Source organism: Mya arenaria, chromosome 15, assembly GCF_026914265.1.
Source record: "Mya arenaria isolate MELC-2E11 chromosome 15, ASM2691426v1".
Lineage (NCBI taxonomy): Eukaryota > Metazoa > Mollusca > Bivalvia > Myida > Myidae > Mya > Mya arenaria.
The window spans coordinates 20,184,339-20,199,370 of record NC_069136.1 but is presented as its reverse complement, the minus strand read 5'-3'; the positions used below and the strand labels follow the sequence as shown (position 1 = coordinate 20,199,370).

Here is a 15,032-nt window from a genome sequence, read left to right as displayed (position 1 = left end):
AATGATAAGTGTCTTATTGTAATGGATCTACGAACTGCGAAGATGTTGTTTAGCAAATGATTTCCAACAGAGGCCAACAACAGTACATTTATGATTGACTTTTAATAAATGGTGTCCAACCGAATTGCTATTTCTAGCGTTTAAAGTATTAACTAGTCTATAAAATATGAATTTTAGCAGTTATCGGTCCGCGATTGTATGAAGGTCTGTACGCGCCAACTGGCCTGGTTTACCCCGCACGTATGGATGCGAAAAGGGAAACAGGTTAAAGGGAAATACAGTTACAAGTCACACGGACAGTACTGAGATGATTCATTTTAAAAAGCAATTAGTCTATATTATTTATTCTGTGACCAGATATATCTCGAAAGGAATATTCCTCCCTGTGGACATTATTAGGGTTACTGCTCTCAGTAACCTGTTTTATCGCGGCATCATTTACTAACCACACGTTAACTATCAGTTGTGGGTGGCCTACGCATAATGTACCGAAATAAATTATGACGTAACTTCTTTTTCCTTTCTGAAATTCTCTCAAACGGTAACGCATTTTATTCCTCCTTCAGAAATCGATTCTGTTTAGACATTTCTACAACCAATCTTCTCTCAAGTACTTCTGTTTAGGTAAATGAAAACGTTAAACGAAACATTATCTGTATATTTCAAGCAATAATCGTTAGTTATCATTTTTTCGGTAATCCTTTGAATATATGCACACTACGCCTCGTTGGGATATCAAACTTCATGAACAGTTATAGTCTTAATGTAAAAGGTTAATGAAGTGAGGGTCATAAATAAATAGAATACAATTAAAATTTACACTAAATCATTTGTCAAATTCCTGCTGATTATTCTTTATTCTTATTGAGAAAACATACAATAACTAAGATGCCGGCCATGCCACGCTATGAGTATGAAGAAAGACCCAGAGACCCGTCTAATGCTGCCGCACCCAAGACCACGAGGCCGAGTTGTTTGGCGGTCAAATCACGCGGGAAGGCTTCGCAGAGGGCTCCCGAGACACTAATCGCGAGGGCAACGCCGACAACTCCCCCGTCATTGGTCACAGCGTCATCAGCTACGGTCAGCACGGAGGTTCAACGTCAAGGGTCTTCACATAGGTTTGCCGGTTATAAGGCCCTAATCGAGGGTCCTACGCCGGGACAAGGATTTCCCGATGAAGTGGCTTAGGTCGCCACAATAACAGGTAACGAGTTCCTAGATTTTCAGCCACTTCCAGCAATTTCTGGCAGTGGCGTAGCTACATATAGGCCTTGTCGGCCTGGGCCTACAACTTGATTGGAGAATGACAAAATTAAACAACCCGATAAAGCAAAAAAAACTAATAGCTACTCAAAAAAGAATAACTCAAAAGTTTGTTTAATTATGACCAATGCAAGTTCGGTGCTTATTTAAACTATGTGCAAGGTGATTTTATTTTAATCATTGCATATTTAATAAAGTGTGGGTAATTTGCATATAAAATGGATGCACTAACCTGAAATGCTTCTAAATTTTACCATTTTGCTTCTTATTTATAAAGAAACTTTGGGCTGGAGAGAGGGACTTATCTCCAAACTCACATAGATCCATCGGTCATACAAGATTTTAAGGTCTAGCTATGCCCCTGTCTGGTAACACTTTCTTCCAGGGCGTCCTTATCCTAAAACCCTGTATCCAGGCAAAATTTATTCTATTTTGCCGAATTCTCAAGCACTTTTTATCTATTTATTTTATCAGCACATCCTAAAAAGACCCACAAAATTTATTAAATTATATGAATACCATAAGAACAGCTGCTAAGCGCTGCAGAACTGGATTGTTAAACTATGACAAGCAGTTCAGATGCTGAATAGCCTTGGATTCATTGGAATCCTGGTCAGAAATTTATTATGAACTGTGATTGCTATTTGTCACGTGCGTGCCTAGAAACTTAAAGGTCTGCCGGGTTATACAGTTGCTATTTGTCATGTGCGTGCCTAGAAACTTAAAGTCTGCCGGGTTACACCCCAAAGTACTCGCGGTCATACTAGTAATTGAAAAAGAAATTTCTATGTTACGCATGGATGCCCTTTTAAGATACCCCTAATGTCAAATTTTAGAACTTCCCCTATCGGAGTGGTTCCAAAATCAACCGGTGGTTTTCGTTTAATCACACATCGCTCTCACCCACCTGGGCTAAACGATAACGCCGGGATTGAACGTCGTTATGTATCATATGGTGAAATATTCTACTTCTGATGAAGTCGCAAATATGATATTTGATTAAGGGTTCAAGGCCTTAATGGTGAAAAGGGATATAAATCCGCATTCAGGTTACTACCTATTCACCCGTCGGATTTTCATCTTCTATGCATGGAATTTGGTGGCAATATACTATTTCGACAAATAAATGAGTTATGGTTGCAGCTACGCCCCCGCTCATTTTGAAAAGTTTGCAACATTCCTTCATTGGTCCGTATCGAAGGCATGCAACTTACAATCTCTGAATCATTATTTAGACGATTTCAGATTCGCGGACCCCGGGATTCAGATATTTGTATTATTTTGGTCGATGGGTTCACGTATTCTTGGAATCGTCTTCGTTCCTTTCTCGGAGGAAAAATCCGCCGGTCCGACACATTGTTAAACATTTCTTGGTCTCGAAATCGACACGGTAACTATGTCAATTCGAGTACCTGCTGTAAAAATCTAAGACTTACAAAGGTTAATAAGTTACATCATAAATCGCAGCAAAATCAGATTGCGGGAATTATAATCACTAGCCGGTAAATTTAGATTTGCTTGTCTAGGGGTTATGCGCATTTAGCAGACGACTGTACGCTGTAATGATAGGTATTGACAAACCTTATTTCTACGTCCATAAAACACAATCTTTAAAATATTTTATGATGTGGTTATTTTTTTAAACTCATTTAACGGCATTGTTCACATGCCTAAAGTCTGTGTGGATTTCAAATGATATCTTAGAATGGTGGAATGACAGCGCCGGGGCCAACGGTCTAGGCGCGGCATGCTACATGCAGGGGCGTTGGCTTTCTTTCAATGGTCAGCGCACTGCAGGGTCAACTTTTGTTTTTAAAGGCTATACCATTTTTAGAGCTAGTTCCAGTTTGGATAGCCTTATACATTTGGGCCCCTCGTCTCTCCGCTAAAAAGTGGTCTGACAATATGGGTCTAGTGAAAATACTTAACAGTCACCAAATCAAAGCGCGTGGTGCACCTACTCCGCCTCTTACATCTGTGAATCATGTCCCATGACATTGTTTTTTACTTGCGGAATTCCTCACCCTCATTTACTCGCCGAAGGTGAAAGACTCTTAAACTCGGCTATAGCCCAAAACACCATGCCATCGTATGCACAGGATCTGGTCAAGTTTTCCGAGTTTCGAACATAGTACTCTTCATCTCATTTATGTCACTCAGTCAAGCGCTCCGGCCACTGCACGATTATATTTACAGCAATCGGTTATAAATATAAGTGCAAAAGGATGGGGGCACCAGATCCGTCAACTCAGATTATAATGATTAAACTCCTTAAAGGCTACCACCGTCAACGAGCGGGAAAAGACACACGCCTGCCCGTCACACCACCTATTTTAAGAATTGCACGTTCGAAGTTAGTCATTGGTTGCACCAATAGATACGAATCTTCCCTTTTTCTGCAGCCTTTATCATTATATTTGTTGGATTCTTCTAGATATGGGATCGTCAACATAATATTAGTTTTAAAAATGACATCGCGTTTCGGAAGTTACACTTAACATTACATTACGTCATTCAAATACAAACCAGCTTGGTGCTTCGGAAACACTAAGCATAAAAAGTTCTAACGACATGGTTTGTCCCGTAAGCTCTCTCGTGCAGTATCTACGAGTGCGCCTAAAGTTGCGGGACCCCTATTCTGCCATTTCGATGGCTCCCCTGTCACTAGGTATCAGTTCACATCGGTGCTCAAAAAAGCAACGGAAGTGGCAGGTCTGACTACGCGGTTCAGTTCTCATATGTTTAGGATTGGTGCGGCTACCACAGCCGCTATTTAGGGCATGTCTGCTGAGCAGATACGGAGGGCCGGTCGATGGCGCACACAGGCCGTCCGCAGATACATTCGCCCCAATTTGGTTAAGGTCCCCGATCTGTTATCAATTCATTACAATGAACTTCCAGGATTTGGCCATGGCTGACTAAAGTTAGACCCATTTTGACATAGTCAGCATAAACGATCAATATTTAAGTTCTTGTGTATTGCAAATCGTCAAATAATCAGCTATAGCATTATGTTAATTGGCTTCCCTAATTTCAGTCTGGTGTATCGGTTTATCGATCATATAAACACTTATACCATGGGCAAGTTTGCGGGCAGGCGGCTCTAATCTCGGCCCCCAAAACAATCGTCTGGCAGGCATACGGGGGAATGTCCCTTAATCAAATAAAATATGTATTGTCTTTTTGCTAAACGAATGGGTTCCTTCTTCTAGTACATTGCGGGGCTAATGATATAGGTCGGGTGCACACTTTTGATATTATGTCCGAGTTTGATAATCTGTTGGAATTCAAAAAACAGCAGTTGCCCAGAACTAAGTTCATTTGGTCTCAAATGCTACCACATAAAGTTTGGCGATTTTCGTCCGACGTGAAAGCCATATAATCCGTCCGCAAAAGGGTGAATAGCTATGCTGCAAAATCTTATTGGAATCTGGTGGCCAGTATTTAACATTTTTAATCTGACCATTCCAGTCTCAGACTTGCTTGAAATGACATTTCAGCAGCTTTGTACGAAGTCATACATCTTGGCTCGCCTGTTTGTTTTTGAATGTGTGAAGTACTTAAAACCTGCAAAATGCATCTATGGCTACACTAAGCTTTTTTCCCAATGCACGGCGTTTTGGCATATCGACCGCCCAAAAGGTATTTTGGGAGGTGTTCCGGGATCCTTAACGGTCCTAGATTAACCCTTTTGGCGGTGGATCCCTACGGGCTCCATATGGCGGCTTCGATGTGCCAAAACATTTTACATAATTAGGAAACCACCTTACGCAGTCCGGTACCGCTGATAACCAGGGTCCGCTGCGGACGGTGATTCTAAGTTTCAATACGTTTGTGACTTTGTAATCGGTTGTGTACTTTGTGAACATTCGTGAACATTCGTGACTTTGTGAACATGTGTGACTTTGTGAACATTCGTAACTTTGTGAACATTTGTGACTTTGTGAACATTAGTGACTTTGCGAACATTTGTTACTTTGTGAACATTTGTGGCTTTGTGAACATTTGTGACTTTACGAACATTCGTGACTTTGTGAACATTTGTGACTTTGTGAACATGTGTGACTTTGTGAACGTTCGTGACTTTGTGAACATTTGTGACTTTGTGAACATTCGTGACTTTGTGAACATTTGTGGCTTTGTGAATATTCGTGAAAGGGATGACATACATGATCAAGTTACGACCCCGTCTCCGGCTGTCCTTAAAAAGCCGTGCATTCTTCTGCCATAAATAGACATTATCAATTAACATGTTTAGCCTTTTATAAATTAACAGTAAAGATAGTGTGATATGTAAGTTTGTATAATAAATACATACTGTGATGTAACGTGAACAGCCTTGATTCCTAGTGTTCATAGTTTAGCGTCTAGAAACATAATTTGAAGCCGTTGGTTAAACCATATCAACTGGACTTTGAACAGTTTATACAAGATGTCCGTCAATTATCTGAACGTGCATGATGTCTGTCGATAATTAAAAATATAACGTTTTCGGAGTCTACTTTATGTATTTCAAACGCTATACTTACGAACTTGAATTAGATTCCGTTTGACATGGCAAGAGAGTATATTTTCAAAGGGTAATATACTATGATTAATGCTTTTTCAGGATTTTACCGATCCTGGCCAAAGGGTGACGGCTCATTTACGTGTCTGGCTCCCTATTATTCTTATCCGAGTATTTGAGTTGCCTTTAAGGTTTAGAGGTCGTTCACTGCAATAATACATGAATTAACGTTGTCATTTGAAACGACTTCGTCGCGCGATTTGTCCTAAAGAAGTGAACAATGATTATTCAGTATGAATATAAATTGAACTTAATTTAGACAAATAGGTTCAGAAACTAATCGATCAAATGAACAGATTTTGTTATAAACATTTGACTACTTCATATCTCAAGAGGATTAGGATGCTTATCTGTGTTTACCTTAAGGCCATGTGGTCTTAAAGGATATTGCTCCCTTACTTGAGTGTTTTGGTGACAGTTTAATATTTCAGGGTATATTACTTTAAGTCGTTTTTGGAGCAAAGTGTATATTGGATTTACTGCCAACTGCTTGTGTCAACAGTTCACAAACCGAGTTCAAAAACAATCACGAGTTTGTGTTTTTTTCTTGTGTTTTTTTTTTCCATTTGTATCAAACAAACCAACCGTGATATCTTAGCGTACGTTTTGAGACATACATTGACAAATGAATTTGTGTGATGTCTCGTCTTGATTTTCCAAAGCTGTTAATATGGAATAGTCGTTTATTCATCAAGTTTAAAGCCACAGTGCATTCTTAAATAGTTTTCACTGAGTCAACGTGGCTACTGAACATTCACTAATGACAAAAATTGTTAAAGTTGGGTAATGGATATTTGTCTTGTAGCCTTGTGTCTAATAGTTTTGTGTTTACATGACATTGCTGCTATTTTTACATATGTAGTTATGATTAAACGGTATAATATATAAGAAAATATATCATATATAACCCGTAAAAATGTATCACCAATACCTAGCAGTATATATGTCAGTACTGTTACATATCTTGGCTAATTCTTTTCGTTCAGGAAGACCTTGAACATTTTAATTGGTTTTAATTATTGAGAGCTCTGCAAGAGATTGACATTGACACCGGCAAACATCATTTAACATTCAACTGTCATCTTTTTTTGCATAGGCGTGTAATCAGAAAGGCTGGAATAAAGCAGAAAATAGTTACTGCACTTACAGACACGAACATATTCATAAAACATAACTGAAATGTTATCCATATAAATGAGTTATTTGACGTTGAAGAAAACTAATATTACTTAAGACCGCCAAGCAGACAATAAAATGGGACTAATTTGGCACGATTTTCTCTTATTAAATTTGCTTACATATTCGAATGTCTGTGCTGAAATGAATCAAATTTAATTAATTACATCATATGAATTTAATCCTTTTTGATGGCATTCACTTAGCATCTACGAGTCTTTTGTACAGCAAACACATGATGTTCATATTGTACGAAGCGAGAGGGTTTGTTCAATATTGCTCTATTATTGGTTTAACAAGACGTCATTCAACCCGACAATTTACAGTTATCGGCTTATCTTTGATACAAACTTAGATTGTCGATAACATTCATTAACAATGAATACTCAGCTGCAGAGAATGTTACTGTTTTTAATCGGGATGAATACATAAATACATAGATTATAGTCATCGTTTACAGCCAATGAAGTCGCCTATCACCCTCCAATATGAACCAAGCTTGTTCATGACAAAATCATTTGGTTTCCAGCCTATTTAAACACACTCTTATCTAAGTCATTTAGAAAACATTGTGTAAGTTCTTTAAACTCTTACCACTACATGTATTATTGATATCATTTTTCGTTTATTCATGCTATATTAACGCAGGAGGACACAGTAGCGAATTACATAAAAAGTGCTAGAGGCTAATGATAGTGGTTCTATACCCATTTCAATATCTCCGACGTGGTCTAGTAGTTAGGATTTCTGGTTTTTACCCAGACGGCCCGGGTTCGATTCCCGGCACCGGAACATTTTTTTTCTTAATTTATTAGGTTCTTTTACTTTGTTCTGGTAATATCTTAACTTTTTTGTGGCAATATTTTCTTTCTTATAGTTTGTTACTTAAACGTTACTGAGTCCGTACACCAATTCACAATATTATAATTGAGTAGTAGAGCGTTAAATAAAAATTACTGGCGTGCCACGCTAAGTTCATACATTTACAGACGATTGAATTCCACAATCCTTTAAATGATTTAATCTGACTATTAAAAGGTAAACTTAACAATTAATAATAATAATAATAATAATAATAATAATAATAATAATAATAATAATAATAATAATAATGATAATAATAATAATAATAATTATAATAATAATAATAATACAAGGTTAAACATTATGTTTGCTTAACAACTTAAAGTCATACTCAAAGGCATCAAACAAATGCCTATACATAGTTTGAATCTGTTCAAACTGCAAGATTTTAACAAGATGGAAACCTCAGAAAACAGTAAGGTCGCCAAAAAATATAACTGAGTTTTCTGTATATTTAAATAACTTTTTTGGCAATATCTCAATATAAAGTCACTTTGAAACGGGTAAAGGCAGCAAATACGACCTTTAAAACAAAAGTAGAACAAACAACAGTCGATGAGGCCTAAGCAGTTACCTTTTAAGTCAGAATTTTTTTTTTTAAATGTTAAAATTTTCATCAGGGAGTAACCCCAAATCCCCATACAAACAGTTCATGCCATATACTTTCGATTCTGAGGGAGGGGCACATGTCAAAAGTTGCGCCCCTAAGTTACGCCCCCTCTAACGTCAATTCCTGGATCCGCCCCTGCCATTCCCAAAGCAAAATATAAGATGTTTTTCCCAATCTTCAGAAATGTTTTTTTTAGAAAGTCTTTTAAAATGTACTGGTTCATTTTCAACATCCTAATAAATTATGTGATGTAAAGTTTTTTTGGTAATTGTACTCGGAAATCATTGATTTTCATCACATTCAGATATATCTGTTTGAAATATTATCATGATTGATTAATTGCAATATATATTTACACCCAAGGATTGATATTTCAGCCATTTTGGTTCTATTAAAGGGAATTAAACAAATATAAAATCATTTCCTAATTTGCAGGAGACTAGTTTTTCTCCCACCTCAGATAAGTAGATCCCATAATTTAACCATGCTAGATATTCTTATCTTGCCCACGGGCGAAGATAAAATGCCTGTATGGAACTCCTTTTTAATGGTCACCACATTGTAATTACCTCCCTTGTTGAAGATTGTCGTCAGTAGCATCAAGGAAATCTTGTCTTATGGTAATATTTAGAACGCTAATTAATTATTTCTCGCTTCAAATGTCACCATAAAACAGTTTTCACGCACCATTCAACCATTCATTCATTCTCCTATTTAAAAAGACCGATTTGACTATTAATATTAACGGGATCATTGCGCGCATATCCATGACAACCACGTGCTATCGCATATCCATACGCAATTATTTTCACTAAGCACAAAAGAGTTCCAGCAAAAAGTACATTTTTACTTAATTTTGTTTTACTGAAGTGGGAGAAAAAGCATCTACCATAGCCGCTCGTGTAAGATAGGTTCATCCGACCCTCGCGCAGGGTGTTTCGCGGAAATTCGGTAAACCTCGTTTCCGCAAAACACTCTACGCTCGGGTCGGAATGAACCTATCTTACACTCTGGGCCATGGTAGATACTTATATTCTTTTAACAGATAATTTCAGCATTTTCACGACGCAAAATTATCCAAAATGTCTAGGGTCTTTTTCCCAAATTGGGCAGAAAAAGCCCTGTTACTTAATAATCTTTTAGGAAAAATGTAATTCAAGGGACATTTTCATACACTTGAGATCTGTTTTTGTAATGATACAAAAATAAACTGATTCTTTCATCTAATACAAAAACTAAATAATGTAAAAACTGTCAAATGTGAGGTTGCATCTGTAAACTTCATCTTTGTTTAGGAAATCTGTGAATATAACTTTCACCACCCAGAACAATAAGTATCAATATAAGAAGTAAAAAATATTCTAGTTACTATTTTCTCATGTCAGCACTCCATGTCAGTGACAATTCAATTAAAAAATCAATGGAAAAACCGTTAAATACTATCATGTTGTTGTTTTTTCTAACTTTTAATAATAATTATTCCCTGTGGTCGGTCGGTTTGTTGGTCGGTCCGTTGCAACTTTGTCCGGAGCAAAACTTAAAAACTACTGGATGGAATTGAATTAAAGTTCATACATTGGTAGAACATAATGAGTGGAAGTGCCGTGTACAATAACCATAACTCAATTCTTGCTTAATACTGAGTTATTGCCCTTTGTTACTTTTTTTGTCTGGAGTATAACTTGAAAAGTACTGGATGGAATTCATTGGAACTTCATACAATGGTAAAGCACAATGAGAGGAAGTGCAGTGTTTAATAACCATAACTCTACTTTAGCTAATTACTGAGTTATTGCCCTTTATTTGTTTGTTTTTTGCTGTCAATTTTTTTTCCAGACATTAACTTGCAAACTACTCTATTGAATTTATTGAAACTTCATACAATGGTAAAGTACAATGAGAGAAGTGCAGTGCACAAGAACCATAACTCTATTTTAGCTAATTACAGAGTTATGGCCTTTAATACTTTTTTCTTGTCCCGAGCATAACTTGAAAACTATTGGATGGAATTTAATAAAGCTTCATACAGTGATAGATCATGATGAGAGAAAGTGCAGTGTATAGGAACCTTAATTCTATTTCAGCTAATTACAGAATTACTGCCCTTTGTTATTTTTTCTTGTCCGGAGCATAACTTGAAAACTATTGGATGGAATTTAAAAAAAACTTCATACAGTGATAGATCATAATGAGAGGAGGTGCAGTTTATAGGAACCGCAATTCTATTTAGCCTATTACAGAGTTATTGCCCTTTGTTACTTTTTTCTTGTCCGGAGCATAACTTGAAATCTACCGGATGGAATGTAATAAAACTTTATACAATGGTACAGCACAATGAGAAGGAGTTCAGTGTACATGAATCTTTACACTATTTTAGCAAATTACAATGACAATAGTCCATAAAATAAAGTTGTCATGTAAAGGTTGGCTTTCCAAATAGTTGACTGCAATTTCATATCAGGGCGGCGTTCGGGGGTATTAATCACCTTCAGTGATAGCTCTAGTTACCTTTCAGGTGGTCCCGCAGTGCTGGATTAATGCGGTGGTTTTGTCTTTGCGCAAAATATAGCGGGGAATGGGCCTACCAAGAGTCCCTGGGGTGCGGGGGCATTTGGCAGGGATTTGACCATTTGTTCGTCCCCGCAGGGCGGAGATTTACGCCGGGGTTGGCTTGACCGGAAGTCAAAGTCCCTGCTATTCCCTGGACCTGGTGGGGGTACAATTTGAGGGGTAAAAGCGAAAAGGTTCTATCTGCTTCTTTATTTAATGTCACTTAGAACCTTTTCGCATTCACCCCTCGATTATTGACTGGTGCATAAATGCCAGCTTCACCAACCCAACTCGAAGCCTTAAGTGAATGTCATTATGAAGATATGAATTTTAGTAATTACATCAACCAGGTATAGTGGACATTTTTAGTAATCCAATTCCTTAATAACTTATTATTAATTTGTTATTGTTTGCAACAGGTTGAAGATGGGGATGATGACAGACCAGCCAGCCAAACTCAAATTGGATTAGACATCATGCGGTAAATTATTAGTATTTCACAATCACTTTATGAAAATGTATCCAAACTGTGGCGGGTATGAATCTTTTAAGTTTATCTTTTCTGTTTGTTTCATTCCTAAATAACATTGTTTCATGCTGGTTGTAAATTATTTCCGGTCACGGCCATGATATTATATAATTTTCTAACGAACTATTTTGTTTGCTTTTTTATAAATTTCAGGTTTTTGAATTATCCCTCAATACTTCTTAATACATTTCAACATTCTGTAAAAGCACAAATGTATTGGTTGTTTTTTTATAGCCACCTGGTTGCTGAAGCTCGAGAGGACCTTTATGGACAAAAAAATCCTGCTCAAGATAGTTCTGTCTGGAATTCCATACCACCTCCAGAGAATGGAAAATGTCTTTAAGTAAGAAGAGATTCTAAGCAAGTGCATTTCTGACTCCTCCAAAATGCTTCTTTGTAGTCAAATACCTTGGAGTTGTTTAATACTCATTGCAAAATATTCAAACATAATATATTTCATCTATTTTGTCTTGATCTTTGAATCCGTCAAACTACACTATGACTATCATTATGTGACTATATCAACGTTATCAACGTTGATGTCATTTGATGTTGACGTCATTTCCTGTTCATTATATACATACAACCTGATGAAAGCTGAATGGCCGAAACGTTGTTTCATAAATAAATAATTTGTGTTGAAGTTGGACTTCTTTAATTATCACCATATGTGACTATATCAAATTTATGACTACATAAAGAAGTGTGTATGCCTCAAATGATTGTTAACTGGTATACCTTCACAGTAGTAGTTAGTACTTTTATTCTGTTAAAAACATTGCATTTATGTAATTTTCAGATTCTGATGTGCCAGCAGCCTGAAGTGGTCAAACAATTTGAAACTGGATGCAGCACAGAATCCCATATTTCAAGAGAATGCAGATGTTAGTCACCCCTGTCAAACTTGTTTGTGTGAAAAATACAAAATGTGACATTTACAGCAAATATGTAATAATTGAGCAACGTATAGACAATTGCAAAACTCTGTTCTGTTAATTTTGTGCCATATTTAGCATTTAAAACCAGATACTTTCAGTTTTTGCTGGTTTGTTCGGTTTCTTTTATTCATGATTTTTTCAAGAAGACACCAGTTCGATGTATACAAAGTAGTTATGGTGTCTTAACTGTCAGTGAATCCAAGATCACTGTATGTTGTTGAACTGATATATGTTAAACGTTGAAGATCCAGCTGTCAGTACAGAAAACATTGATTGTGCTTTTGAGAACACTGAATTTTATCAACATAATTTGACACTGTACATATTGCAAGCATTTTTTTCAAATCTATATAAATTAATAGTAGATAACTGTGACTTAATTTGTGCATATTAACATATGTGAATAGTTTAATAGCCTCATGATGTCATTCTGTATAAATTATATAATATAATTATTTTAATTGTTTCAATTGTTTTAATATATATAAATGGTTTTGGAACTGAAATTTGGTCTTGCTCTATTGGCTGGTACACTCAACAAATATAAAAGATATATGAAATAGTGCTTAGTGAGCTCAGCGTTTTTCATTGGTTCTTATTTGGGTGTGTTCCAACAATATCACTGACTTTATTACTTTTATTGTATATTATATATAGGTGCTAAATTTAGAATATATTTTCAGCTGTGTTGAATGTTGATTGTAATTGCAATTTATCATTTCTTTTTAGATCACCCTGTGGGTTAAACATTATGTGAGGGTTAGAAGTCATTTGTTTGTAATTACACCTTGATAAGTTTAATCTTTAATACACTGTGTCTTGAAAGTCCCATGATATGAACAATTGGTTTTTACTATTTTCATGCTTATTTTAGAATAAACCTCATAAGAGGTCATAACATATTGGGCCTTTAAAAGTTTTAACATTAATTTATTCATACAATTTTATTTCCCACCAGATGTAAAAAACAACAACCTTTTTATCAAAAAGCAAGACACAAAGGTCACTGTTGGTGATCTGTAAAAAATACATGTGTTGCTGCATATTTAACTGTCACATGTCTTTTGGTTTATACCTGTTTTTAGCAAAGCTGTTTACAATATTCATTAATTGAAATTTAGATAATTTTGATCATTAGACATGATGTTTGTCAGATTTGTCATTGCAAACACAAATTATTTTAAAGTTTATTGAAAGTATCTTTAAGATTATTCTGAATTTAAAGCAGAATTGTATTTGCCCTTAAAATCTAAACAACACATTTGTTCATAATTAACATTTTGCAACTTTTTTGGCGGGGTGTGGTGTATGTTTTTGTAACAAACAAATAAGAATATATTCTGTATTCTCACTGAGATATTTTGCAGACAATTTTCCACAGCTGCTTGGCTACATATTGTTCATATACAATCATAATTATTAGTAATTGATTAAATATTTTGCCATGTTTTACCATCATATTTAAATAGATTTTTGCTCATTCAATTCTAGTTAAAATTATAATTACCCCTGCTTGTAATATACTTCAGTGCAACATTATTGATATGTGATTATTTTTAGCTTGACTATTCGATGAATAAGGAGAGCTATGCTAGTCACCCGAGTGTCAGCGTCAGCATTAGCACTTATGTTAAAGTTTACGTACCACCTCAAATATTTTCAAAGTCCATTGACATACTGTTTTGAAACTTCGCACGCTTGTTCATCATCATGCTCCCAACCTGTACACAGGAGGAGGTCACTGTATCGAGCATTTTGACAGAATTATGCCCCTTTTTTACTTAGAATTTACGTGAAAGTTTGAGTACCACCTCAAATATTTTCAAAGTCCATTAACATCTGGCTTTGAAACTTTGCACGCTTGTTCACCATCATGCCCCCAACCTGTACACAGGAGGAGGTAACTCTATCAAGCATTTTGACAAAATTATGCCCCTTTTTCAACTTACAATTTATTTTAAAGTTTGCGTACCACCTCAAATATTTTCCAATTCAATTTATGTAAATATCTCAGCACATCATGTATTGCATTGAAATCTAATATAACAGTGATCAATGCATGTCTCTCCAAAACTTTTCTGTCCATACACCGACAAGCGGCATAATAGTCGAGCGCGCTGTCTCTGTGACAGCTCTTGTTTTTATTTATTTTCTGTTTGTAACATATTCCTCAAATGCGTTTGTGTACTTGATCTCAAATGCATAGTAGCTTTATTTAAGTTAATTAAGAAGAATAACTCTAAACTTCATATAAAATATAAAGTAATGTATACACTATTATGGAAGATTGTTGCGTATACACTAAATAAATTGCTAACAGCAACAGAACTGCTTGTTATTTAAAAAGTTTTATTAACATATACAAAAAAACGTTTCCCTTTTACTCCTAGTATGTTTCACTTAGTCATTATCAAAACTTAAAGTGTCCGGCAATAACACTTCAAGCCCGTAGAGGCAGCGCCTTAGTTCATATTATCTTACCGAATTGATAAAGTAACAGATCAAACAAGTTATTTTCTTGAACGCTTTTAT

General features: G+C 35.9%; 1 non-coding gene across 1 annotated transcript; it reads left to right on the top strand.

The window, feature by feature from the left end:
* The first annotated feature begins 7,729 nt into the window (after nucleotides 1-7,729).
* On the top strand, nucleotides 7,730-7,801 carry Trnak-uuu (transfer RNA lysine (anticodon UUU)). The gene has a single exon. It is a non-coding gene; the product is annotated as a tRNA-Lys (tRNA).
* The last annotated feature ends 7,231 nt before the right edge of the window (nucleotides 7,802-15,032 follow it).